Source organism: Eublepharis macularius, chromosome 8, assembly GCF_028583425.1.
Source record: "Eublepharis macularius isolate TG4126 chromosome 8, MPM_Emac_v1.0, whole genome shotgun sequence".
Taxonomy (NCBI): domain Eukaryota; kingdom Metazoa; phylum Chordata; class Lepidosauria; order Squamata; family Eublepharidae; genus Eublepharis; species Eublepharis macularius.
Genome location: NC_072797.1, coordinates 80,366,303 through 80,393,747, shown reverse-complemented (window position 1 = coordinate 80,393,747; position 27,445 = coordinate 80,366,303). Strand labels below are relative to the sequence as shown.

Genomic DNA, 27,445 nt, shown 5'->3' with positions numbered 1-27,445 from the left:
TGAACCAGCTTCTTCTCTCTTTCCCTTCCTGCTCATGAGCAACACTGAGATACTCTTGAAAGTCCACGAGATAAATTTTCATTACTCCTGGAATTTCAGGAATGTTTGGGGCCATTTCAAGTGTCCTCAAGATGACCCATAACAGCTAATTTCAATTATAATTTCAGCTCCAGTATACCAGAATACATACCCCTAATCTCACTGCCTGCCTAGATTGTAATATTATGTGTCATCAGCAGACTGACAGCATTGTATTCCAAATCCCTGGATGTCCTCACCCAGTTCTGAATATATGTTAAACTCCATGAGAAAAAAGATGTCTGACAAATTACAAATACTTTAATGATGTTTTACAGAAATGGTAAATTACTGAACCAAGAACATAACCATGTTGCATACTTTGTAAACCTGTTTGTTCAGTTATTCCATGCCATCTTAAATGTATAAAACCCATTTTATGTTATGATTTTAAAAAAGTATTAATAACGTCTATTTTAATGAAGATTTCTTTTACACAAAAAGATGCATGGATAATTAAAACCTTCTACAGTAATTAATGGTGCCTGTGGCCTAGAATATTCCATAATGACAGTTCATGCGATGCTACTAGGCATCATTTACAAAATACTCCTTGAATTGCGTATAAAGCTTTAAACTCCCCCCCCCCCTACCAAGTCTGGCATAGCTTGAAAACAAGGGATTTTCTAAATGGTTAAATAAAGCTCCTTCTCTTCAAAGTTGCCTCTCAGAGAATAGAAACAGGCTGTCTAGCTCAGCCCTACACTTGTGAAGCCTTTATTCGCCTAACCCATTCAGCTGTGTTGTCACAGTGATCACTTTTCCTAGGAAGCTTCAGCTAGTCAATGGAAAGAATGTCTGATGCTGATAGCCCAGACAGGCTCTGTTTTGGGGCCAGGCTTGGTAATGTGTCAACTGTCTCCTGGGCTTGTTTCTTAACCATTGAAAAGAATAATCAAAAATTCATGTGCATGTTTGCAGGAGCTGGTTTTTCTGTGATTATTTCTCTAGTGAGTATCATTCCTAGTGATTCTCCAGCTTCAGTAGTAATCTTCCTTAATTCTGTGGGGAAAATAATAATTATGGACATAATCTAAAACTTCCATACTTCTGAATAACAGAGTGATCTATATGTGGAAACACGTTTATTGACCAGAGTAACTATTATTAAGAACTATTAACTATTAAGAACTAGTAAAAATACTGTCCTTAATTACACCTGTGAAATAAAAAAGCATCTTGAAAGGGTTTCCTTCCTCGGTTGATCTTTTTCTAAAATAAATTACAATACAGTTCAAAAAGCAAAAAGGGGCTCAGATTTCTTGGTGAAACCTATGCTGATGTTAAACTTTGGGAAAGCGGTTTGCCTTTGACATGCTGGAACTGCAAAAGTGCAAAGGCCAAGAGTTTCTGGTTTTGTGCTATTTTGGCCTGGCAGGCATATGTAATAGGACAAGGGCAAGTACCTACTACTGACCATCAGTGGAATATCTGAATATGGATCAGTCTGGAGATTCAATATCTTACAAAGAAGACTGCTTACAAATATTAAGATGGTTCTGTTTTTGTTAGGTGTTGTCAGGATATCTTATGTTGTATATAATGTACTTGAAGAAGCCAGATATGGCACCCTGACAACACCAAGGGGTGGAATGTAGTGCCATCACAGAAGGAACCTCAAGAGGATTAGGGATGGTGTGATCAGGGGACATTATTCTGGCTTCAAGCATTTGAAGGTGACTTGAGGTGATCAAGGGATGTGTACTGAGAAAATATTCATTATAACTTCAGATCTGAACTTCAGGGGGATTTTTTTTTTTACTGCAACTGCTTATTTCCAGGTAGGACTTCACTGGTTCTGATTCAAAACCACATGAGGGGGGTGGGGAGTCTGATGTTCTGCGCCAATTACTTTTCATGGGGAATGTATAGGAGGGTCTAGGGTGGCTGTTTATAATGATAACAGCAACAAATTTGCACAGAACACAGTCCACCCTTTAATCTGAAGAACCTTTAAGTTTCAAGACAATTGAACAAAGGCAGAGGGTGATCTTACATACCCCCAAAATAGGTCTTTTTCTGCACAGCCACATTAAGTTCTCTCTACTAATTTCTAAAATGGCTATCAAGCAGCAGTAAGCAGGAAAACTCTGACTGGCACTTTAAAAACAAAGTCTTCTGCATCCCGTTCATTTCCTTACTCTTACAGAGATTGACAATAACAAATTTACCTTTCCACTGAAAACTCTACATTCTCCATCCTTCCTTATTGTAGTTTGTTGTTTGTTTCCTTTCAGAAATTGAAGAAGGCTTCCCTAGCAGACTCCCATTCTGTCCTGGAAGGTCTGTCATTATTCTCTATGGGGATTTTGGGGCGGTCTAGAGTCATGGTTTTTCAACCAAATGACACTAGAATTGCAGCAGAGCTTCTTTTGCCTGTCTACCAAAGAACCTCAAGTTTCAAGCAAGTTGGACAAATGGTTTGATTTCTACATGCCCCTGAATAAGGTTACTCCCACCAGCCATCATAATTGTATGTCCATTATGGACTTTTTTCAGGGGAGCTGGATTCATTGTTTTTCAACCAAATTTCACCAAAATTGCAAGGTAACTTCTTCTGCCTGCCCATTAAAGAACCTCCAAGTTTCAAGAAAATTGGGGAAAAGGTTTGAATTCTGCATCCATTCTGAACAAGGTCAAGCTTTCTGATCTCTCTCCACCCCACAAAGGACAGGGGAAGGAGAATGGCATCTTTCTGCAGCTTGGGATTGGCTGGAAGTGCTCTATGCTCCTTACTTGCAAAGGTCTGATTGGAAGGGAGAAAAGTCATTGTCCAGGAAATCAGCAGATTGGCTGGAAGTGCTCTGCGGTCCTCCCTTGCAAGGGTCTTATTGGAAAGGAGAAACCCCATTGTCCAAGAAATCCGCATAATAATAATAATTTAAAAGTGCTCATGCTGTATGGCTTGTAAGCATTGGAACTTGGTGAGGAAAGCAGATATTTTCAGAGAGGGTGTTTAATTGTTTCCCAATATCTTGGATTTGTGTTACCATTTGGGAAAATCAAAGTAATGATTTGAAACAATGATTTCCATAGATCCAGAGGAGTTAGCCGTGTCAGACTGTAGTCGCAAATAGTAAAGAGTCCAGTAGCACCTTTAAGACTAAGCAACTTTATTGTAGCACAGTTCTCTTCTCTCATGCATCTGATGATCTAATGATTTCCCTGTATGTTTCTGACTCGGGAATTCTGTTATGCGCAGCCCTAGTGCCTGTTGTTGTATGGAATCCCCCATATGTAAGGGATTGCTGTTTTCTCCCCTCAGTTTAAGCCCTTTTTATCTTACATCTTGTTTGTGTGGATTTCTTTCCAAATACCTAAAAGAATCTCTTCCTCTGGCGATACATTGGGTCACAACTATGGCACAGAGGAAGGAGAGTTTAACCCTTTGATCCCAGCACAGATTAACCATGGGTAAGATGAAGTTAAACAAATCACTCTGGTGATCTAATATCTGTTTTTAGGTCATTTCTTGTTTTCAAGCCAAATCCAGTAGCATAGCTCCTCAAACTTTTCACTGCTCTGAAATGAACATGTAACAATATGCACATTCTATCCTGAATATAGGTTTGAGCAGGCTGCAACTCTAGTCAGCCATGTATAATGGCTTCTTTGTTTAGCTGTCACATGGACAGTGTTATGTTACCATTATTGTTACTCCAGGCTTAAATGGAAAGCATGTTTTCATTCAGACTATCTACTTCTGTGCTTCATGATTAGAATTGTTTTACTCCTTTTTGGTTAAATAGATGAGTAGATTAATGCAGTTCTGGAAACTAAAGCAACAGTTTTCTATTATTTGTGACATTTTCATTTTTCTTAATAAAAATATACTGTACAACTGTAATTTTTGAAATTTTTATATGGACTAACAGCTTCCTATGATCATATATCTAGCAGCGATGGGTGTTTTATGTATGACCATTCCAGAAAAGTGAACAAATTGCTTCAAAAAGAGGAAGAAGTTTAATTAAGCTTAGAAATCTAAAAGGCAGTTTTATTAAAGAAGACACAGACCCATTAGTTTTTTTTAAAAAACCCTGCATGGAAATCAAGAGATACTGCTATACTAAAAGCAATTCTGAATCATATTAAATTGTACAAGTGAAAAATCCATCAAAGTGACTTTGACAGACAAGGAAATGGGCTTACGTGACACCATATAGAAACAACTGCAAAGAAAATTACTACAACAGAATATATTACTTAGGTTGCGTTAGAAAAATCTATAGTCTACTTTTCAGAACAAAAGTCTTACAAATATTGCAAGAACTAGCTTAGGTTTACGAAGGTACACTAAATCAAAGAAGGTAAATGATGAAAACATCATTTGTTTTCACTTGTGTGAAATAAGGAATAAGAGTATATGGCTTTTCAATATGTCACAGTATGTACCAATCACATTTTTCCTTTTTGAAATAATCCCAGCAAGGTCCACAGTAACTGACTGTATAGAGATCATGATACTACCTCAAGGTAAGATTCTGAAAACATTTCCCTCAGGGATATTTCAGAAAACAATCCCCATGGGGCAAGTGATCCCACTCTGGACATAATGTTTAGAATAATCTCTTATTCAAATTACTGCCAACATATTAGCCAAGACATTACAACTAGCCAGTACAATAATCTGATGAAGGCAGCTTTGTCTCTTGAAAGCTCATACGCTTGAAATCTAGTTGGTCACTAGCGTGCTAATGGACCCAAGTCTTGTTCTTCTACTACAGACCAACATGGCTACCCACCTGAAACAGTCACCTCACCAAAAGCCGAGTTTAGTAATATTTCTTAGGACAAACATGACATGTACATCAGATCAGATATTTTCCATAGTTATATAACTGGTTACTTTAGAATGCCGGTACCTGAGCTCACATCAATATCTGATTTGTTTTCACCTGAAGGAATAAAACATGTTGAAAAAGAATAAAAAATAATACGAGTTAGACCTGAGTAGAGAGTTACCAGGTCCCCCTGTCCCCTGGGTGGTAGGTAGGAGGCCCGGCACCTACCCTTTCAATGTCCCTCTTGTGCGTGCGCTCCTGGCCCATGCAATGATGCCATTTCCAGGAAGTGACATCATTGTGTGGACCATGTGCCACCTTGGGAGTGCTCCAGCGCTTCGCAGGGGCTGAACTGGGCTTGATTCGGCCCGAATCAGACTACTGTGGTGCGCTCCACAGTGGCCTGATTTGGGTCAATTTGGCCCAGATCCAGCTGCAGGAGAGTTTCTGTGCTGCACGGTGGCCCAATTTGATCTAATCTGGCCCAAATAGGGCTGCAGTGGCATGTAAGAACGTGCCGTGCTGCACGGGAGGTGCATTCCCCCCCCACCAGCCAGGTATGTAGGGGTGGAGGGTGGGAGCAGGGGATCCCCTGCTCCCAGCGGGGGACTGGCAACCCTAGCAGAGAGCCAAAACAGATCATTTGTATCATGCATATCTCTGGAAGTAACTCCTCCATGATATTGCACTGTAACATATAGCATCGACTATAATACTGTCCTAGAACCAGGCACACACAGATTCCAGGTGAGCATCAGCTAACTCTGTAAGGCTTTGGCCCTAGTGTCAAATCTCACAAAGTAGGTGATTAGTAATGTCATCCTAAGCAGACTTATGCCCTTCTAGGATCATTTACCATTTACTTTAATGGGCTTACAAGCAAATAACTCTAAGCAATTGTTGAGAACAACAATTTTGTTGTAGACCTTATACTGTGGGCCATTGTGTTGACTAGGAATTGTTGAGATCTAGCCTTATTATTTGTTACAGCCATAACAACAGTAAAGCATAATCTGTTTTCCAGACTGTTTCCAGCAATCTCCAAATGATGCAAGTAACATGTTCTAGGCTGCAGGGTTCCCCCCCCCCTCCCCATAACTATCAGGTAAACAGTAGCAGAGATGCTGCTAGGTAGAGTTCATATTTCCAGAGAAAAATTCAGTGAACTGTGAATGAACATTCAAAACAGTAAGCAAGAGATTGCAGTTTAAACAATTCAGAAGTCCTTGTTCATAAAAAAGTGGAATTAGTTGTCTCAGCATAATCAACCTAATATTAATAAACTAGCAGAGAAGGGAAGGCAAGTAAAGAAACCATCACATGTCTGTTCTTAGCTCAATTGGACTGGCCTTTCTTATACCACAGCTGTTATATAAGCCTAAATGCCCTGTGTGAGAGAAGCAGGGGATTGGGGGCAAGAGAGAGAAGACGCCTGTGCATGGTATATCACACGCTGGAAAATCAGACTCCTAAAACAAGACCTTTTCCCCCAAAACACCGCAGTTTAAAGCAGGAGTTGAGTCCAGTGGCACCTTAGAGACCAACATGATTTTCAAGGTATGAACTTTTGAGAGCCAGAGCTCTGTTTTTCAGAAATGAGTGGGAATGGAGATCCCTGAGCCTTTATATCCCAGCCAAAGGTGGGTGGCTATTACAAGGAAGGGAATCAGGATGCAAAGGTACAATTCAGCTTGAATAGATGGGAAGGGTGTAGCAAAGGAAGATGTCAGGATGTAAAGGTACAAAGGTGCTTTACAGTCATTCTACACATTACTTCTTTTACGAGTTCTGCACAGAACCAACCCGTGTTCTGCACACACACATCACCTCGGGGATTGGCTTTGATTAAAAAGAGAGTGCAAATGGGCTCAGAAAGCTGCCAGCAAGGAAGGGAAAGCTCCTGCCTTTCTCCCAAGCTTTTTTTCCCCATGCAAAAAGAGTGCAGAGGGGAGGCATTTCCCCATTTCTGCTGCTCCATGGGGAGGTACTGTGTGCACGTGCAGCAGCAGAAAGGGGGAAACTCTCTTCCCTGCACTCTTTTTGCATGGAGGAAAAAGCTTGGGAGAAAGACTTTCCCTCCCCCAGCAGAAGCTTTCTGAGACCATTTGCATGCTGGGTTTTTTTTTATTAGAAGCCAATCCGTGAGGTGGTGTGTGTCTGCACGGAGCATGGGTTGTCTCTGTGCAGAACTCGTAAAAGAAGTAACGTGTAGAGTGACCATAAGAATCATTTTAGACTGGAAACCTACCCAAAGGCAAACATATCTACATGTCTCCAGTTACCATCCTAAACATACCAAACAGTCCATCATCCTAAACATACCAAACAGTCCAGCCAAGCTACAAGTTACAGCCACATCTGTTCCAATCCCGCTGACAAAGATTCTTACCTGCAGGATCCACAGTAGACATTTTGGAACAACTATACCCACCTGATGTAGTAAGGAAGCAGAATGACAAAGCTCAAATAATACCTAGAGATAACCTACTACAAGATAGGCCCAAACAGAACAACAATAGAACACCACAGATGGTCACATACAGCTCTCCGCTCAAACTAGCTCAATGCATCATCAATGACTTGCAACATATGATTGATGATACTCTTCTTTCACAAGCATTGGGAGGCAAACCTTTTCTTACCCACAGACAGTATCCTAACCCTAAACAACTTCTCCCTCACAGTAATGTATTTCCCAACATGACAGGGACTCTGGGACCAGGGCCTGCAATAAACCAAGATGCCAACTCTGTCTCTATATTTACTCTGACAGCACAAACACTGGATCTAACAACACCAGTCATACTATCTCATATTCATTCACTTGTTCATTTTCCAATGTTATACTCTGAACAAACAGGTATCACTATGCAAAAGAATGGACATAAATCTGAAATTAGAAATCACAGCACTCAAAAACAAGTGGGAGAATATTTTACTCTTCCGGGGCATTTCACTGCTGACCTAAAAGTGGCTGTCTTCAAACAGAGAAACTTTGTGGAGATTACAATGTAAGATTGCTAAAACAGAGTTCATTCACAAATTCAAAACAATGGACCTCCCCTCTGGGCTGAACAGAGACTTAGCATTCTTCTCTCACTACACATGTTAGTATCTGCTCTAATCAAGCTGCATTGTACCACTGTACCTTTACATCCTGATGCCTTCCCTTGTAACACCCCACCCATCTTTTGGTTGGGATATAAAGGCTCAGGAATTTCCATTCCTTCTCATGTCTGAAGAAAGGTGCTCAGCTTCTTGAAAGCTTACAATCTGAAAATCTGGCTGCTCTCTAAGGTGCCACTGGACTCTAACCCTGCTATTCTACTACAGACCAACACACTTACTTATCTAAAACAGCAGTTTAAAGGGGTTTCTAATTGCTGCACATACAACCGGTAGCTCAGCAATTATTATTCTGATCTAATAAGCTGCACTAACATTAAAAAAAACTGAGTTGTGATTGTTTTTGTTCCACTGGCCCTTCCACTTTACCTAGAGGAGTCTACATGTTGTTTCTCTTACTAGCCTTGCTGAGACAAATCAGCACCAAAATTAGTTCCTGTCATGTGATGTAAACATTTGCTTGAGAACAAGCTTGAAACAAATTAGTCATATTTCACAGAGCAGAGAAAAACAGCTGCTCCATTTGGATATGGATGGTCAGATATGGACATGAACCAGGAAACCAGTCAGTTCCACAGGGTTATCCAATAAGTAAATATTTGTGATCAAACTCTTATAGTTTTTTTTTAAAATGCAGATTATAGTTTCATCAATTTAACATATAAAACCAAAACAGTAATATTATTTAGCAAACCATCAAGATAGATTAACATTAATTTCAGGACACGCATGATCAATTTGGAACATATGCACAAACACTGGACCTAACAACACCAGTCATACCATCTCACGTTCATTCTATAACAACAACAACATTTGATTTATATACCACCCTTCAGGATGACAACACCCACAGTTTACAAAGTATGCTATTATTATCCCCACAACAACAATCACCCTTCTAGAATCTGTATCATGAGAAAACACAGTCTAAGCTACTTGTCAACCAGCATTTCTAACATGCCTGATAACATAAGGTAAGCAGTCCATTTACAAGCACAAAAACACAGCTACATTCACTAGCCTTTTTGTTCCTATGCTATATTCCATATTCAGTTCAGTTACTTGCATTCCATACTGCACACACATCAGGAAAAACGCAAATAGCTAATTATGTATGCTCTCTTCTTGAATTGTGTTTCTGGACATTCAAGAGTGTTTACAAGGAAAAACGCAGTCCAAAGCCAGCTTTCAGTTTCAGTCTTGCATTAAATTCAAAGTTCTGCCAATGGACACTCTTTAAGTGCAGGACATTGGCTTATCCAGCAAGACACCCATGGTTACACTTCCACTTCTCCAGGCTTGTTATTAATGTTCCTAGGTTGCTGAACAACATTTACTTTCAAAGCACATGTATCGACACTGATTGAATGCACCGACCGGAGAAAAGAACCCTCAGTAATTTTGATAACAGACAAGTGGAATGTATTTTTTATGTTCACTAAATAGCTTCTAGACAAAAGGGGAGGGGTATGTATGTGTGTTGGGGTGTGTGTGTAATTGGGTAGCCTGCAATGGAACAGTCCAATTTTTCCTCTGGTATTTAAATGGTTAGTTTAGCCCTGTTGGGTTGGTCTTACATCAGTCATCTCACAGGGTTATTGATGATTGGGATAAAATAGGAAATGTAGAGCCATGAATATTTCCTTGATCTTCTAGGAGGAAAGGTACATATAAATACAGTAATGTTAATAACTTTGGCAAGCAATTCTACTTTTAAATTATACACACAAAAGAAACAAAAAGTCAGTTAAATGTTTCAGTCAGAAGCCTAATTTTACAAGAGATCTATGGCTGATAATTGCGGAAAGTACAGCAAAAGTACACTTCTGCTGTCCTCTCCTACCCACAGCCCATTTCTCTAAAGATTTATGATACCGTTTGCCAAACCTTCTTGTCTTTTAAAATTAACATTAACGAAAAGTTGTTGTATGGATAAAGACTGTGTGTAGATAATAATATTTCCAACTCTCAAAATAAGTAGCTGTATCTAGGGTTGCCAGTTCCATGTTGGGAAATTCCTGGAGATTTGGGGGGTGAAGCCTGGAAAAAACAGTTTGGGAAGGTAAAAGATCTTAGCATGGTATAATTCCATAGAGTCCACCATCCAAAGCAGCCATTTTCTCCACAGGAACTGATCTCTGTGGCCTGGAGATCAGTTGTAATTCCAGGAGATCTCCAGCCACCACTTGGGGGCTGGCAATTCTAGCTGTATCCAAGATTGTTCTTGTTACTGAACAGCAATTTTTTCCTTAGTTCTTGCACTGCAAGAACTAAGCCAATGTCCTACACTTTAAAAAGGTACCTTTACCTTTTATCCAAGATTATTCTTATTATTGAATGGTAATTTTTTCCTTAGTTCTTGCACTGCATACAGCTGATGGGTGAATGTCATAAAAGCTAAGCATTCTGGCTTTTGTAAGTACAGCAATAAACAGCTTTTGCTTTCTATCCCTGGCACCCAGCAACATAATATTCAAAGACATATCATCATGTGAATTTCTATGTTGCCTTATGACAAACTGGGCACTGTTGACAGTTGTCAATATTATTATTATTATTAATAATATTGTTAATATATTATTAAATGGATATTAATCATTTATTTATGTAGAGCATGTACAAAACACCTTTTCATTGCCATTGATTTTTGTTACTTATTTAAGAAATTTCTATACTACCTCTCCTCAGAATATTCTCAAGGTTTACAAAATAAAACATAAACATAAAAACATAACAATAATGAACAATTACAAGTCCAGCATAAAAAGCCAGAGCATAAAACTTGCATAAAACATTGAACAGTTTAAAACGGTTCAGGCTGGAACCGGTGCCTAAAAGAGAGTAGAGATCGTTTGCTTTTCATGGTGAAATACCTTCTCAAAGTGACTAACAAAAAGGTTTTTTTAATTGAGTAGCTCCATAAATGGGCAAATAACTTCCCCTGGGAACATTTTGGCTCATAAAAATGGTAAAGGGGGAAGCCAATTTGGCTTTGCTGAGACCCGAGTTTTCAACTGGAAGTACATCATCAGGGCATCCAGAGCGTGTGAGCAGCATTTCACTGCATGCTCCAGTGTCTCCCAGTCTGCCTCTCCCATCGTTCTCCCCACCAGGTGAGTGGGTCTGCAGGGAAAAAGGAGAGAGATTCCCCCACACACACACACACACTGGCAGGCTGACATCCCTAGTGAGGACAGCTGTGGAGAAACAGTCTGAGGAACCCAGACTCAATTTGTTTAAAAAAGTAAAGTGTAGTCCCAGTAGAACCAGTTGGTTCTATATATATTTGACATCTCAAAGAATTTTTGGTGCACCTTTGAACACAACAAAATAGTTCAAAGTTGATAAAACACTTCAAGCGCACATCATTTTTATCAAGAGGCAAGCATTATAAGTTGGTTCCGAGTGTTTCCTTGATTAACAAAGTAGTATTTCTAATCATTTTTGTGCTAGCTAAAACCTGTCTCAATATTCCAACAATAACTAAAGCATCCCAAGACCTTCTAGGTTCCTTCAGCAATTCCTCCTGCACAGTATCCAGCATTCATTTTCATTAGCAAGATAACATTTTTCATTGTTTCTCCTTATCAGCAAGGAAGTACTTTTCTAATTTGTTTTTGCAGCTTCAATAGAGATCAAGCCAAAAGATATTTGAAAAGAGATAATTTCTCTTCAGGTATATCACTAATTGCGTTAGACTTATAATTAAATCAGTTCCATATTATTAAAAAAACACTTTTCTATATAGTTAAGAGTATTCTATAAACTTCACTTAGAAACTACTGACAGTTCCACATTAACCTCAGTAGCATGACCTTAAACCCTACTTTGGGAAACACAGAAGCTCTATGACAGTCAGCAAAAAAATAAAAATAAAGATAAATTGAAATGTAGTTTTAAAAAATGATCCAGATAAATCATATATAGTAAGCTGCCAGCAAGTTGTCCTCAAGTTACACGCACTTTAGGATTCCTCCTAAACATTGCTGCAATCTTGGAACACAGTGCCACAATCTAAAAAGGTATGCCTGTCAGGGCGTGCCGCCGCTGCCGCTGGGTGTGGCCCTGGGCGGTCTGCTCCTGACGTCATAGGGGGGCCAGGGATGCTGCAGGACCCTGCTCTGTGGAAGGAGGGGCGGTATACCTCACCCAGACTCCCTCTCAGTCCACTCGCTGGCCTGCTCAACCTGGCCTGCTTGCCCCCTGTGTCCTTCTTCATCCCCTCCTTCCAGAACCCTCCTCCAAACCTCCACTCTTGCATTGCACCGTTCTCACTCCACATCATCACTCCTCATTCACACCCACCACCTCAGGGCTCTTCCCAGCCAGCTTTTATAGGGCTTCCTTCTACTGTCCCACCCCTCTTCCAGCCTGGTCTTGGGCTGCACCAAGCAGTTGCAGCTGGGGTAGCTGATCTGGCCCCACTGACCAGCACCAGCTGTGCCTTGTTCCCTGGCTGCCCAGCCTCCCTGCCTTGGCTGATTGCTGAAGGCCTGTCCAGCTGCAGTTCCCTGGCTAGCAGCCCGGCCTCCCTGGCTGAGCTGATGGCTGAAGGTGGGTCCAGCTGCGGCTCCTTGGCTGGTTGCCCAGGGCTTCATGCCGAGTGCCTCCACTAGCCCCACCTGGAGTGGCTTGGCTTTTGGCAACTCCTGGGCCAGGCTACTATTTTCTAGCTGGGGCGTGGCTTTGGGTTGTTGGGGCTGCTGCTGCTTCTCCTCCTCAGGTAAGGCCTTTGGGTGGGTGACTGCTGGGCCCCCAATCTCTCTGCCCTTGCCCCCTTCCGCCTTGCTTAGTCCCCTTTCTTTTCCTAGGGGAGTGGGACTCGCTGGCCTCCCTCTGTCTCCCCCTGCCTCCTGAGGCCCTGGGCCTTTGCCCCTTGCCCCTGGCACTGGCAGGTTCTGGCCCCATTTGCCCATGGGAGGGGTTGGCCTGCTGTCCCCCAGCTGCCCCCTCTGCCTGCCAGTCAGACCGGTTGACCTGCTGTCAGCCGGCCGACCAGTTGACCTGCTGTCTGCTGGCTGACCAGTTGACCTGCTGGCTGCTGGCTGCCCCCTCTGTATGCCTGTCCACCCAGTTGACCTGCTGTTCCCTCCTACCAAGTCTGGGGGCTGGGACCCAGACCCCGGACACACACCCCCGCTTGGCTTTGAGTTGTGGGGGTCCGGTTCAGTCTCGAACATGCGGGACATGAAGTCTGCGTCCACATGCTGTGCCCCCTGGCGGTATTTGATGGTAAATTGGAAGGGTAGGAGGGAGAGGTACCACCGCAGCACCCTGGGATTGTGTGCCTTCATGCGGTGGAGCCACTGCAGGGGCGCATGGTCCGTCAGCAGTACAAAGGGGTTGTTGGCCAGGTAGTACTGCAGGGCCCCCACTGCCCACTTGACTGCTAGGGCCTCCCGCTCCACTGTGGCATAGCGCTTCTCTGCGGGCTGTAGCTTCCGACTCAGGAAGAGAATGGGGACGTCTACTCCATCACGCTCCTGAGTCAGCACAGCCCCGAGGCCGGTGTCTGAAGCGTCTGTGGCCAGCGTGAAGGGTCGGTCAAAGTCCGGGTTCCACAGGGCGGTGGCGTTAGAGAGGGCTGACCGCAGGTCTCGGAAGGCCACCTCTAGTTCTGGGGTCCAGCGGACTTGGTTGGGCATCCCCTTCCTTAAGCAGTCCGTCAGAGGTGCCGCTCGGGAGGCAAAGTGGGGGATGAACCGCCCATAATACCCCAGCAGTCCCAAGAAACGCCGGACCTGCTTCTTGGTCTGGGGCTGTGGGGCATCGGCTATAGAGGCCACCTTGTCTGGCGGTGGTCGGACCCGTCCTCCCCCGACCACGAAGCCAAGGTACTGCAGCTCCTGGAACCCCAGATGGCTTTTCTTTGGGTTGGCCCGCAGTCCGGCCTGTTGAAGGGCTCTCAAGACTGACTCCAGGTGCTGGAGGTGGGTGGGCCAGTCCGGGCTAAAGACAATGATGTCGTCAATGTAGGCCATTGCGTATGCCCGGCACTCGCCCAGCACCTGGTCCACTAGTCGCTGGAACGTGGCTGCCGCACCATGGAGACCAAAAGGCATTTTCTTAAATTGAAAAAGACCTCGGGGGGTGGCGAATGCTGTTTTCTCCCAATCCTCAGGCCACACGGGCACCTGCCAGTATCCCTTGGTTAAATCGAGAGCCAACAGGTAGCGAGCGGACCCCAGGTGATCCACCAGCACGTCTGCTCGGGGCATGGGATAGGCATCGAACTTGGCCACCTTATTCAGCTCTCGGTAATCGACGCAGAAGCGGGTGGTCCCGTACGGCTTGGGCACCAAGACTATTGGACTCCTCCAGGCACTCCGTGAGGGCTCAATCACCCCCAGCTGGAGCATCTCGTCCGTCTCCTTTTCCACTGCCTCCCAGCGCTTTCTAGGGATGGGTCGCCACGTAGCCCGGGCCGCCTGCCCTGGCTCGGTTTGGATGGCATGCTGTATCAGGCTGGTGCTACCTGGTCTGCGGGAGAAGACGCCTGGTACCTGGGCCCATAGAGCCTGTAGCTGGGCCCGTTGAGTTGGGTCGAGCTGGGGGTCCACCTTGGGCTCCTCGAATTCTGGGCCTTCTGTGGTCCACGGCAGTTCACTGGACGGGAGTTCCAGGGGGTCCTCCGCCAGCTGGCACTCCTCGCTGTCCCGCTCGTACCACCTCTTCAGCAGGTTCACATGGAGCGTCCTCCGCCGGCGCCGGCCCGGCCCGCACTGCAGCTCATAAGTGGTGGGACCCAGTACCCTCCGAATTTGGTAAGGGCCCCTCCATGGGTCCCCCTCCTCCCGTGGGAACACCGAGTGGTGTACTAGGACCTTTTCTCCGACTTGGAAGGTCCTCATCCTTGCACCCCGGTCGTAGGCAGCCTTCTGCTGCGCCTGGGTGTGTGTTAGCTGGCGGTTTGCCTCTGCCTGGGACTTCTGCACCCGCTCGCGGAGCTGGCTCACATACTCCTGTATGGGGGGAGCAGGGCTGCTGGCGCGGGGACTCCACCGTTCTGCCAACCGAGAGAGCATCCCCCGTGGCTTGCGCCCATATAGCAGTTCAAAGGGGCTATAGCCGGTGGATGCCTGTGGGGTCTCCCGGAGGGCGAACATGAGGGGGTCAATGTACAGATCCCACTGGTGGGGCTTGTCCCGGGTCATCTTCCTCAGGGCTTCCTTGACGGTCTGGTTCAGACGCTCTGCCAAACCATCCGTCTGAGGGTGGTAAGCCAAGGTGAATACCTGCTGGATCCCCAAATTCTGGCAGAGTTGACGCATGGCTTTGGCACGGAACGGCCCCCCCCCCGGTCCGTCAAGATTTCGTCCGGCAGGCCCACCATTGCAAACAGCTTGGACAGGGCCCGTATCATCCCCGGGGTCTGCATTGTCTTTAGTGGGATGACCTCCGGAAACCGCGTAGCATAGTCCACGATCACCAGGGCAAAGCGGTGGCCCCGGGGTGTGCGTGGCAGCGGGCCGATAAAGTCCATTGCGATGCGTTGGAAGGGTGTCTCCATGACGGGCAATGGGGAGAGGGGGGCCTTTGAGGGGCGTCGTGCAGCCACCCGCTGACAGGTGGGGCATGAGCGGCAGTGGGCCTTCACGTCCGCATTCACGGAGGGCCAGAAGAACCGCTCGAGGACCTTCTTCAGGGTCTTGTGGTGCCCCAGGTGCCCGGCCCAAGCATGCTCATGGGCCATGCGGAGAACTTCCGCCCGGTAGGCTGCCGGCACCAGTAGCTGGCGGACCTCTCCCTGGCCATTTGGGGCACGGGCCAGACGGACCCAAACCTCTCCTTGCTTCTCGATGCGGGGGAGCCGCTGGGCCCTTCTCTCATCCCGCACTTGCTCCTCCTCACGAGCTGCCGTATCTCGCAGGCGCTGCAAGGACTCGTCTGCACCTTGGGCATTGCGGAACGGCGGTCTGCTGGAGGACCTGCGGGGTCCTCGGCCTGTGGTTCGGCCACTGGTCCACGGGAAGGGCCCTCGCTGGGGTCAGCTGCCTCCTCTACCTGCAGAGCCGCAGCAGCTTGGGGGGTTGCCAATGCCCCCATCGCCTCCCTGAGTAACCGGGAAAACTCAGGGGCATCTCTCCCTAGCAGCATGGGGAGGGGTAAGTGGGCCACCTTGACGACCTCTATGCGGCGGATCGCCCCCAGGTATTCCACCGTGACCCAGACCGCAGGATACGGCAGGGTGCGGCCCATCACATCTGTCACCGGGATCCAGCGGTGCACTGGGGTGGCAGCTGGGACGAGTTGGGTGTGGATCGCCGAGACTGCGCTCCCTGAGTCCAACAGGGCCTGCAGGCTCTGCCGGCCTATCCTCACGGTGGCGCGCAGACTCTCTATCCTCTTGCCAGCTGGCGGGTTAATTTCCCAAGCCAACGCACATACCACTGGTGAGGAGGCTGTGGGGGTGCAGGCTTGCATCCGCTGCTCCACGGCCTCCATTAGCTCTGCCTGAGCGGTTTGGAAGGCCGCCTCCAGCTTCCTCCACATCCTGTCCAAGCATTCCTCTAGCCACAGTCTGAGGTCTGCTGGGGCTATGGCATTGGGATACATCCCTTCGACTGGCGCCTGCGTCGGAACGACTTTCCCCGTACGGGCCACCAACTTGTCAGGGCGTGCCGCCGCTGCCGCTGGGTGTGGCCCTGGGCGGTCTGCTCCTGACGTCATAGGGGGGCCAGGGATGCTGCAGGACCCTGCTCTGTGGAAGGAGGGGCGGTATACCTCACCCAGACTCCCTCTCAGTCCACTCGCTGGCCTGCTCAACCTGGCCTGCTTGCCCCCTGTGTCCTTCTTCATCCCCTCCTTCCAGAACCCTCCTCCAAACCTCCACTCTTGCATTGCACCGTTCTCACTCCACATCATCACTCCTCATTCACACCCACCACCTCAGGGCTCTTCCCAGCCAGCTTTTATAGGGCTTCCTTCTACTGTCCCACCCCTCTTCCAGCCTGGTCTTGGGCTGCACCAAGCAGTTGCAGCTGGGGTAGCTGATCTGGCCCCACTGACCAGCACCAGCTGTGCCTTGTTCCCTGGCTGCCCAGCCTCCCTGCCTTGGCTGATTGCTGAAGGCCTGTCCAGCTGCAGTTCCCTGGCTAGCAGCCCGGCCTCCCTGGCTGAGCTGATGGCTGAAGGTGGGTCCAGCTGCGGCTCCTTGGCTGGTTGCCCAGGGCTTCATGCCGAGTGCCTCCACTAGCCCCACCTGGAGTGGCTTGGCTTTTGGCAACTCCTGGGCCAGGCTACTATTTTCTAGCTGGGGCGTGGCTTTGGGTTGTTGGGGCTGCTGCTGCTTCTCCTCCTCAGGTAAGGCCTTTGGGTGGGTGACTGCTGGGCCCCCAATCTCTCTGCCCTTGCCCCCTTCCGCCTTGCTTAGTCCCCTTTCTTTTCCTAGGGGAGTGGGACTCGCTGGCCTCCCTCTGTCTCCCCCTGCCTCCTGAGGCCCTGGGCCTTTGCCCCTTGCCCCTGGCACTGGCAGGTTCTGGCCCCATTTGCCCATGGGAGGGGTTGGCCTGCTGTCCCCCAGCTGCCCCCTCTGCCTGCCAGTCAGACCGGTTGACCTGCTGTCAGCCGGCCGACCAGTTGACCTGCTGTCTGCTGGCTGACCAGTTGACCTGCTGGCTGCTGGCTGCCCCCTCTGTATGCCTGTCCGCCCAGTTGACCTGCTGTTCCCTCCTACCAAGTCTGGGGGCTGGGACCCAGACCCCGGACACACCCATACTTGTGGCACTGAAAGACTGTTGCCAGTGAAAACCTTATGCCAGCAAGACTTTGCCAGAGCAAAGGGAAAATAAGGACATGGTACAGGAGAAATGGAAGACAGTCAAAATTATATGCTCTTTCAGGGTTCAGTCCAACACCCAATGACAGCCTAGTATTACAATTTTTAAAGCATGTACGGGTCAAAAGAGTGAAAATCTGAATTCTGACTACAATCAATGAAGAGCCTGACCCACTATCACAACCCCCGACTCAATCCCTAGCAGAACAGAAAACACGTTTTGAATGGACTCTTCACAACATACACTAGGAGTCTGTTAACACCAGCCTGGAAACACAGATTACATATCTTAAAATGTACAACATAGGGATGTATCATTCTATACCCAAATGCTGAGGATGAGAAGCACAAAAAGTGAGAAATTGGTGACATGAATTTTGATGATGGTGCTGTTTGGACGAACAACTAAAAAAAACAGACAAGTGAGATGGAAAAGAAATTATGATCACAAAAAATAATTTTTGTCTCCTCAGAACCTTATAGTTCTCTCTCTTAGGACACCAGACACAAATACTCACTAGGAACATGCACTCCAGTCATGCAACTTGAGCTGCAAGGATAAGGCACCCCATAGAGGTAAGCAGAGAAGTTACCACAGAAAAGAGACCCTGCACCAGCTTACAACACCTCTTCCATCCCTTCCTCTTCAAGGTAAGAGATGAATTTGCCAAGTATCCAAACATCCCAGGCAACTGTGCATTATTTTGACTATTCTTCCATAATCAGTGGATTGAATCAGTGTTCCCCCACACAATGCCAAGCACTTAAATTCATGCATTGAGACTGCTGGTCAATCACTCACAGCTCATTCTTCCTTTCAGCATAAAAGCCAAATGCCATGGAGCAGAGCAAACAGAAACCAAATACTGAGCTCTACTGCAACTCCCTACAGATGGGTTAGTTTTACCATGAGGATTATGTTAGTCTTGCCAAAAGTAGGCATTAAGGAGTTGTCAGTGGGAGAATAGAAAGCTAAAATAGAGAAACAGAAGAGCACCTGGATGATAACACCCTAAAATTGCTATCAACATTGCTCATTACCATTCCTCCCACCTCCGCAAGGCTGCACTTCAACACATATATAGGTAAAGGTTTCCTTTTCCCAAATGTTACGACAGAAAAGTGGGAAGCTAGTTGTTCAACTGTGGCATTGCCATGTTTTTGATGCTATCATTCTCATAGCAGATATCCTCATAGAACACATAGACCTGGAGGGAAAGCAAGGAATTCTCAACTACTCACCTTACCAGCACTGTCCCAGCAGCAATCTGAGACAATAGAGTTCAAATGTTCTCCCCCACCCTGTGGCATAGTACTGGAACCAGGAGTTTGGATTCATGGTATAAGGGCAAAGGCATGGATAGCAAGATGTTCCGGGAAAATAACTAACTGGCAATTTTATTACTTAACACAGGGGGCTATTGTGCAAAGGGGGGGAGGAGTGTGTGCAGAACGTAAAACAGCCTGGGGTATGAACAGGTTAGACAGTTACTTGAGTGTGGTTATTGGATCATGTGACAGTTATTTACTTATTTACTTCATATATACCCTGCCTTTCTCACCAGTGGGAGCTTACATCAGTCTCCACTCCTCCATTTTATCCTCACAATAACCCTGTGAGATAGGTTAGGCTGAGAGTGTGTGACTGGCCCCAGGTCACTCAGCAAGCTTCTAGGACAGAATGGAGATCTGTACTTGGATCTCCCAGATCCTAGTCCAATACTCTAACCACTACTCCTTGCTGACTCTCCAGTCACGTTGACTGGCTATCACACTACATTATTAGATACATGTCCAGATATCAAAGCTGGGATCTTGTATAATCTAAGTCTATGGTTTTCCTCTGCGATATAATACCAGACTATAGTAGCTGAGATCCTTGAATATGAGGGATGGAAAGACATAAAGGGACCGGGGAAACTACAAACGCCCCATCACAAGCCCTTCCTCTGCTTGTTCCTGTGGCAATACAGGTTATTCCTTTGTGGAATCTCATTGTTCCTCCCTTCGTCTGCCAACTACTGTTGTCTTTAGGGCATCTAAAAGGTAGATTTTACCAAGTGGAAATTATTACACTGCATCTCTTCAGGCTGAGATTAGAGTGTGGGGCTAGGATCTGGGAGATCTAGGTTCTAATCCCTGTTCTATTACAGAAGCTTGCTAGGTGACCTTGGGCCAATCACGCTCTCTTAGCCTAACCTATCTCACAGGGTTGTTGTGAGGATAAAATGGAGGAGACAATAATGATGTACACTGCTTTGGGTCCCCAGCAGGAAAAAAAGGCAGCATGTAAATAAAGTAAATAAATTACATTTCCTTTTTTGACTGAGCTACCAGACAGTCATGGTGCTCCCTCCCCCTGAGCTTGCAGCTGTAGCTTCTATTCTTTCTAGTCCATATGACTCTCTTCTTTTTCTCAGGGAAAAAAGCTTGTTCCTCTCACACAAGTATCTGCTTATTGGCATCATGTGTATGACATCAGTTTGGTGTAGTGGTTAAGAGTGTGGGACTCTAATCTGGAGAACCGGATTTGATTCCCCATTCCTCCACTTGAAGCCAGCTGGGTGACTTTGGGCTAGTCACAGTTTTCTGGGGCTCTCTCAGCCCCACCCAAAACATCACAGGATGTTTTGTTGTGGGGATAATAAAAACATACTTTGTAAACCCATCTGAGTGGGCATTAAGTTGTCCTGAAGGGCGGTATATAAATTGAATGTTGTTGTTGGCATTGTTGTTGTTATCGTCATCGTCATCGTCATCGGTGCCTCAACACGAACCTTTCACTTGGGAAGTTTATGGATGCATCCAGCATTCCTCCTGACTGCTGGACCACGGGAGATCTCTGATGAGGAAAGTGCTGTAAATCCCTGCTGAAGAGTGCTAGAGCCTTATTTTGGGGGATGATGGTGGACACAGGGAACATGGCTGGCATGGGTCAGGGATCCCAGTTCTCCGGGGACATGGGAGGTATGACGGTGGGAGCTGGTCTCAGTTGAGAAGGGCACGGGGATATGGAATGGCTCAGTGCCCTTCTAACCTGCGTTCCATCCTGAGAAACGCTGGTGATGGAGCTAGGAAAAAGAACCTTCCTTCGACACTGACGTTGTGCAATGCCAGGTCCATAAACAATAAGATCTCTTTGAGGTGAGTGATGTGGACCTGGTATGCATGACCGAAACCTGGGTGAGGGAGGGTGAAACAGTTGCCCTGGAAACCCCCAGGATATTCGGTCCTCCACCAGTCCTGAATAGGAGGTTGGGGGGGAGGGGTGGGAATCCTTGCCCAAGAGTCTTTCTCCTTCAGGCCACTCCCTGCCCCTGAGATCTCTGCCACTGAATGTGTAGGCCTGGTGTGGGGTGCCAAAGAGAGTTTGGCTATCTGTCTGGTATACCGACTGCCTAGCACACCAGCAGATACCCAGTCGAGCCTGCTAGAGGTGGTAGCGGGGTGGGCCTTGGAGTACTCCAGACAGATGGTGTTGGGAGAGTTCAACATCCATGTCGATGATGCCTCCTCTGTGCAGGTTGCGGACCTGGTGTCTTCCATGGCAGCACTGGGACTCTCCCAATTTGTATCGACCCCTACACATCAAGCAGGCCACATGCTAGATTTGATCTTTGGGATGGGGTTAAATGTGGATCTAGAAGTCGTGGAACTGGTGCCATGGTCAGACCACTCGGTCCTGAAGGCTTGGCTGGGGATACCACCCCCCCTCGCAAGGGCGGTGAGCTGATTTATGCTCGCCCGCGGAGACTTATGGACCCGATTGGGTTCCAGAATGCTTTGCAGTATCCAGTGCTCCACAGTGGTTCATTAGATGAGCTGGTGGATGACTGGCAGTGCCAGCTCTCTAAAGCCATCGACAAAATCGCCCCCCATTGCCCTCTTTGCCCCCATGCAAGACGGGCTCCCTGGTATACAGAGGAGCTCTGATGGAAGAAGCGGGAGCTAAGATGGCTTGAGTGAGTGTGGCGACGATCTCGGGACAAAGAGGCAAGATCATCTTATAGGACATTTATGAAAGCCTATGAGGTGGTGGTGAAGGCTGTGAAGAAATTTTTATGCAGCCTCCATCACATCAGCTAGCTCACGTCTGCCAAAATTGTTTAATGTGGTTCGGTCATTGGTCTCCTTGCCAGAAGGAGGCCATCAAATTTTGAATTCGGATATTAGCTGTGAGGTTTTTGGGAGCTTTTCTGCTGATAAAATCTTGTCTGTCCGCCACGACTTGCCAGCCACAGTTGATTCAGTGAATGGGCTAGAGACCCCTTGGCCATCTTCGGGGCCAATATTTTATCATCTCAGCCCACTCTTTGGGGAGGAGATTGACAGGATCGATCAGTTAGGCCCACCACATGTCCCTTGGACCCATGCCCATCGTGGCTGGTAAAGCCTGAAAAAAGGGGTGTATAAAATCTTAACCCTCCCTGTGAAGGCTGTCCACCATCCTGTTTTAAATCCTGTTTTAAATGTGTATTAATACACTGTTGTTTTAATGTTTTAATGTAGATATATTTTTATTGTATTTTAATATGTTGTTATCCACCCTGAGCCCGCTCACAGGGAGGGCAGAATAAAAATTTGAAATAAATAAATAAAATAAGTGTCATCTTACCATGCCAATATCATCACATTTTTATTGCTGCCTGTATAGCAAATGTGGAGATGTTGTGCAGGCAACATCATAATTATTGCATGATGGTGGCGTTAAGAAGAACACAGTGGAGGTTGATGCATTAATGTCTGTTTCTTTAACTATCATTTGGCTTTCTACCATGCTGCTATGAGGACACAGAATCCTTATTACATTATGCTAGTGTTACTCTGGTGAACCATAGGATTGGTCTTCTCATTTTAAAAGTAGCATACGTAAATCTGATGGCAAGTAAACTAAAGGATCTTTGCAAACAATCAAAACCTTTTTTCTTCATGTTTAATTTTAAAATTTATGACCAACAATTGCTAACTGAACACAGAAATAATGGTACTTATACTTAATGTAGAAATAAGGATGCATTCAAACATAAAGCCTAAAAAAACAAACTTTGTGGTCAGAATATCCCTAGAGGTGATAAGGTTGGGAATGAAGGTCTTTTCTGACTACCAAAAATGCTCGAAATTATGGGACCTACTATAGAAAGGAAGGGAAAGAGGTGAGACTAAATGAAAAAGGTGGCTGGATCCAACCCATTTAATCCCCTTGTATTAAGGGAACATCCTCATCACAGCTCAGCTCAACTCTATACCACAACACACATTACTTTTCTATACCTCCAAGTTAAAATGTGCCAGTGAGAAACAGAAAACAGTGAGCCTCCTGCTGGAGATGCTTTTCAAATTCATGGTAGTGTTTAGTAAAACAAAGGTGCTTGAATGGAACATTTAGCACCTCTGCTAAAAAGAAAAATCACTGATTAATAATCTGTTCAGGTATAAACAGGAAAGTTACATAGGAGACAAGGAAAGTTGAGTGAAAGCAGTGCTAAGGGGCTACCCCTACCCTTCCTTATGTTCTCTCCATGTTCCACAAAGGGTATCCTCTTGCTGTCCCATGTCATGTCAGGACAGCCAGGGCACACAGACGTATTCTCACTCAATATCCCAGAGCTATGGAGTTTCTTTTCCCAGGGGACTATAAAGCACCTTTGTAGGTCAAGCACTTTTCACAATACGTTACTTTGTGACCATTCAATTAGTCTGGATGGGATTAAGTAGGTAGGGGGAAAGGGATTTAGCATTCATTAATAGTTTAATTGCGTAGTACTTCATATTTGGTTTTGAGGTTTCAAAGCAGGGACTACAGAAGTACATGATTAATAAAACAAGCCACTAGCTAAACCTTGGATATATAAAACTCCATGTTTTCCAAATTTCCCACACACAGCTCTATAACAAACAAGCCATTGACAAACTTTTCTCTTTATGCAAACTTCATATTGTCTGCATGTTTTGCATGTTCCCCATACTATTCAAATAAACACAATTGTTTGTTCCTCAAAAGGCTCAAATTTTCATTAGGACAATGAAACATATCCAGACAGACAAGTGCTTGCAGATAACTTGGTTCCAAAGTTTCACCGAACTCACATTACACAAAGATCAATGTATACAAGAGGTACTGAGATGATGTGTAGCACCACCCCCACTTACAGATCCAGAAAAATAATTTTTCTCCTTCTTGCTTCAGATTAACGGTCTTCACCAAAGCAACAAGTCACTAAGTAGGCTGCGTTCTTTAATAATGCACCCCAACCATGGAACAATGGAGGCTTGACAGTGCCCCAAGTATCTTCAGACAGAGGGAGGCTGGGATAAAGAATTTGCCACCTGTATCTGATTCTTTTCTCAGATCAAAATCAACCAGTCAAAGAACCCTTTATGTATGTTAAGATAGGCTTCTTAAAAGATTTAAAAAACAACCACGGAAGGAGGGCTGATTTGAACAAGGGTTCCAGCGCCAGGGAAAGGGTTATTTGTTTGTTTGTTTGTTACATATATATGCCCCCTCTCCCCAGGGTGTATGTTTTTCTGAGAAGTCAAATAGTAGCTCAGAGGGGGAGCACTGTGAAAATAGCACTGGGGAAAGGGTCAAGCTTCCTTCCCCCAGCCCCAATCTAAACTAGGTCACCCATCAGCTTTTCAGATTAAAAGAACCATGGAAGATCTATTTATGTATGTCTTGCTATCATATTTAGTTTGGCTCTAACTCTTTTAGATGCACAGCATTACCTCCCCTAGGAAGTAAGTTTGCCAGCTAAAGGAATGTGAAAGAACCTTGTGGATATTGCTTTGCAATCTTCGGGTGGGAAGGAAGAATGACTTCAGGTGTCGCATTCATATGGCTTCTTGTCATATTCTTGCAGCTCTGTGGGTCCCACGTCTGAAAAGACCATGGTACTAAAGGTGCCCAAATGCACTGTAGACATTACAACACCTAATACCTGTTGTCAGGCATTATCTCATCCATCCTTCTCATAACCGTGAGAATTACCAGTTGGATTGTTTGGTTTTAACTATTTAAAGAAATGAGGGAGAATTAGATAGGTATATAATTTGGGAAATAACTCCTCATCAGTAGTGAGGACAGGGTGATACAAACTAGATCATAAAGCTGAGGGGCCAGTTTGTTAGGTGTAGGCTTCTGGAGGATACAAAGTCAGGCTCAAAGCATACATACAGAACTTCATTTCTAAAAATCAGAGATCTGAGGGCTAAAGTTGCCTGGAATCCATGTTGTTGACCATTAAATCTCCCTAATGTTGTTTATTTAGAGACAGGTTACTGTTGCTAAGGGGAAAGAGAAGGCACTCTGTACATGCTTAGAGCCACTATTCTTTGATATTACCTCACATGTTCCAGGATGTGGCCCTAGTGCTGGAAACAGGGTGAACCCTGCTACAGTGAGTCATTCTTTCAGCGATATTTCAGCTTTAAAAAGTTAGATACTTCTAGCACTCTCTTTCTAATCAATTCTAGAGTTAAGAGAAACCTGGATGTGACACTAAGCCAGTCAGCTATTTAAAAACCAACACTGAACCATGAACAAAACAGCCCAGACTCCCAGCCTACCAGCTCTGGAAGTGCAAGAAGGCATGCTGAGTGGAAGAAATTCTTGCACGAACTTGGGAAGCAGGGGGAGGAACAAGGACAAGCAGCTTTCTCTCTCAAAACAGGGCTTTGTTGGAAGCCTAAACAGAAGCCTGCCTACTTCATGAGATGCACATTTCACATGACTATCTGTAGATTCTTAGTTTGTAAACTACAAAAGCTCGTCAAACAAGTTAACAGTCCAAAAATGATGCTTTCTCCGAGGAAAGGATGTGTACTTTTTATCTAATCAACCTATCTTACCTATTTCAATCAATTTCAGCTGTCCACAGACAACCACTGAAGCATGGAGGAGGAATCAGGATCATGCCCACTGACCCTGCGTTTTCATCTGATCTACTAGCCCTTTGCCTATTGAACAGGCACGAACGATTACACTTCCTCGCACGCTCTCTGGTAGGATTTAGCAAAACCTCTGAATGCGATCGATCAGCAGGCTTTTCTACACGACTGGGATCCCCAATCGCATAGGTTTTGCTCAGAAGTGACCCTTGACGTGCACGGTGAGCCTTGCTCCCATAATCCCACAACCGTCTCCAGGGAATGCCTCTGTGCAGAACCCTCCCCTCCAGGCACACACAGGCTCAACAGGCTAGAAGACGGAAACAGCGCGCAGCTTCTTTCGACACAGCCGTGGAGGGGCAGCCCCAGGAGCCCTGCAAAGTGGCCTTTCCCCAGGACGGGGCCACAGCACTTTTCCACCTTTGATACCCGCCGGCGACTCGAATCTTAGCGGGACTGCTTCGGAGCCAGGCGCCTCGCTCAGGACAGGAGAAACCCACCTCCCGAGCCGCGTCCGCGGGCAGCGAAAAGGCACCTGCGTTTTCCCGCCTTCGCCGTCCCTCACCTGTTCAGCGCTGTCAAAGCGGAGGCTTCTTACGCAGCGCCCGGTTCGCCTACAAGCGCCACGGAGCGTTCTCCTACGTCCAAGAGCCTGCAAGTCAGCGGCCGCCTTCGCTCCGGCGCCCAAGACGCCTCAAGTCTGGCCAAATCGGCAAGGAAGGGAAGAGCGAGCAAAACACCCGAGACGCTTCTTTGCCCGCAGCCAAAGTCACCAGCGCTGCCTCCGGCCGCCGCTGATCTCCTAAGACCCGCGCCTTGGCGTGCCTTCGTTGCCAGCGCCTCCCTGGCCCGTCCGCGGCGAGCCCCGGCCAATGGAGAGGGGAGGTGCTGGCGGCAGCCAACTTCAGACGGCAGAAGAGACTTCGCGACCAGAAAGGCGGGCTCAGGAATGCCGCCGCCGCCGCCGCCTCCAGCTTGCTTGAGAAACAGGTGCCCACCGCCCAAGGTCGCGGAGCGAGGGGGAATTGGCATCCCCGCCCCTGCCGAACCGAGCTTGTCACACGCACGCGCGCGTTCAGGGAGAGGGCATTGGGAGCCCCACGGCGGCGCGCCCTCGGGCCAGGCGCAGACTTTTTGCACATAAAGAAAACTCGGTCAAAATTAGCAACCGACCGGCACTGCTTTTCTGCATCAAGAACATCCAACACACACTTTTTACGCACACAGCACCCTGACCGAGTTTAGAACAGAATAGTGGAGGCTAACTCACGGCACTGCCTTGTGCACACATCCGACTGGGTGATGATCGATTGCTAGTTGTCCTCAAAAATGAATGCAGACGTGCTTGCAGTGCACTGTTTTGTACACACGTACATGCATATATAGGCAAAGCTGGGGGGGAAACCCTATTGCATAAAAATATGGGTAGAGGTTTAGGGAGGGCCATGCATATTATCACTTTGTCTCACGTGTAGACAAACAAGCAGGTTTCTGTCTCAAAGCTTGAGTGATGAATAACTTTTAATGCAAAGACACTGACAGTGTTTTACACTACAAATGAGTATTCACACACATGCAGCAGAATGAAATGAAGATGTTTTGCACAGAAATATACATACATGGTCTCTGAGAAATCATTTCTGCACACAATTTCATAAAGAAGTTGGACTTACAATAATAAAAACAACAACAACATTCGATTTATATACTGCCCTTCAGGACAACTTAATGCTCACTCAGAGTGGTTTATAAAGTATGTCATTATTATCTCCGCAACAAAACACCC

The 27,445-nt window shown here is 46.3% G+C and overlaps 1 protein-coding gene across 1 annotated transcript in view; it reads right to left on the bottom strand.

The window, feature by feature from the left end:
- The window catches only part of MEGF10 (multiple EGF like domains 10), a 222,265-nt gene extending 195,780 nt beyond the window's left edge, over positions 1-26,485 (bottom strand). Inside the window, exon 1 of the mRNA XM_054987352.1 lies at positions 26,225-26,485. The gene's annotated coding sequence lies outside the window, so the exon portion shown is untranslated. The remainder of the gene's footprint in view (positions 1-26,224) is intronic.
- Between the last annotated feature and the right edge of the window lie 960 nt (positions 26,486-27,445).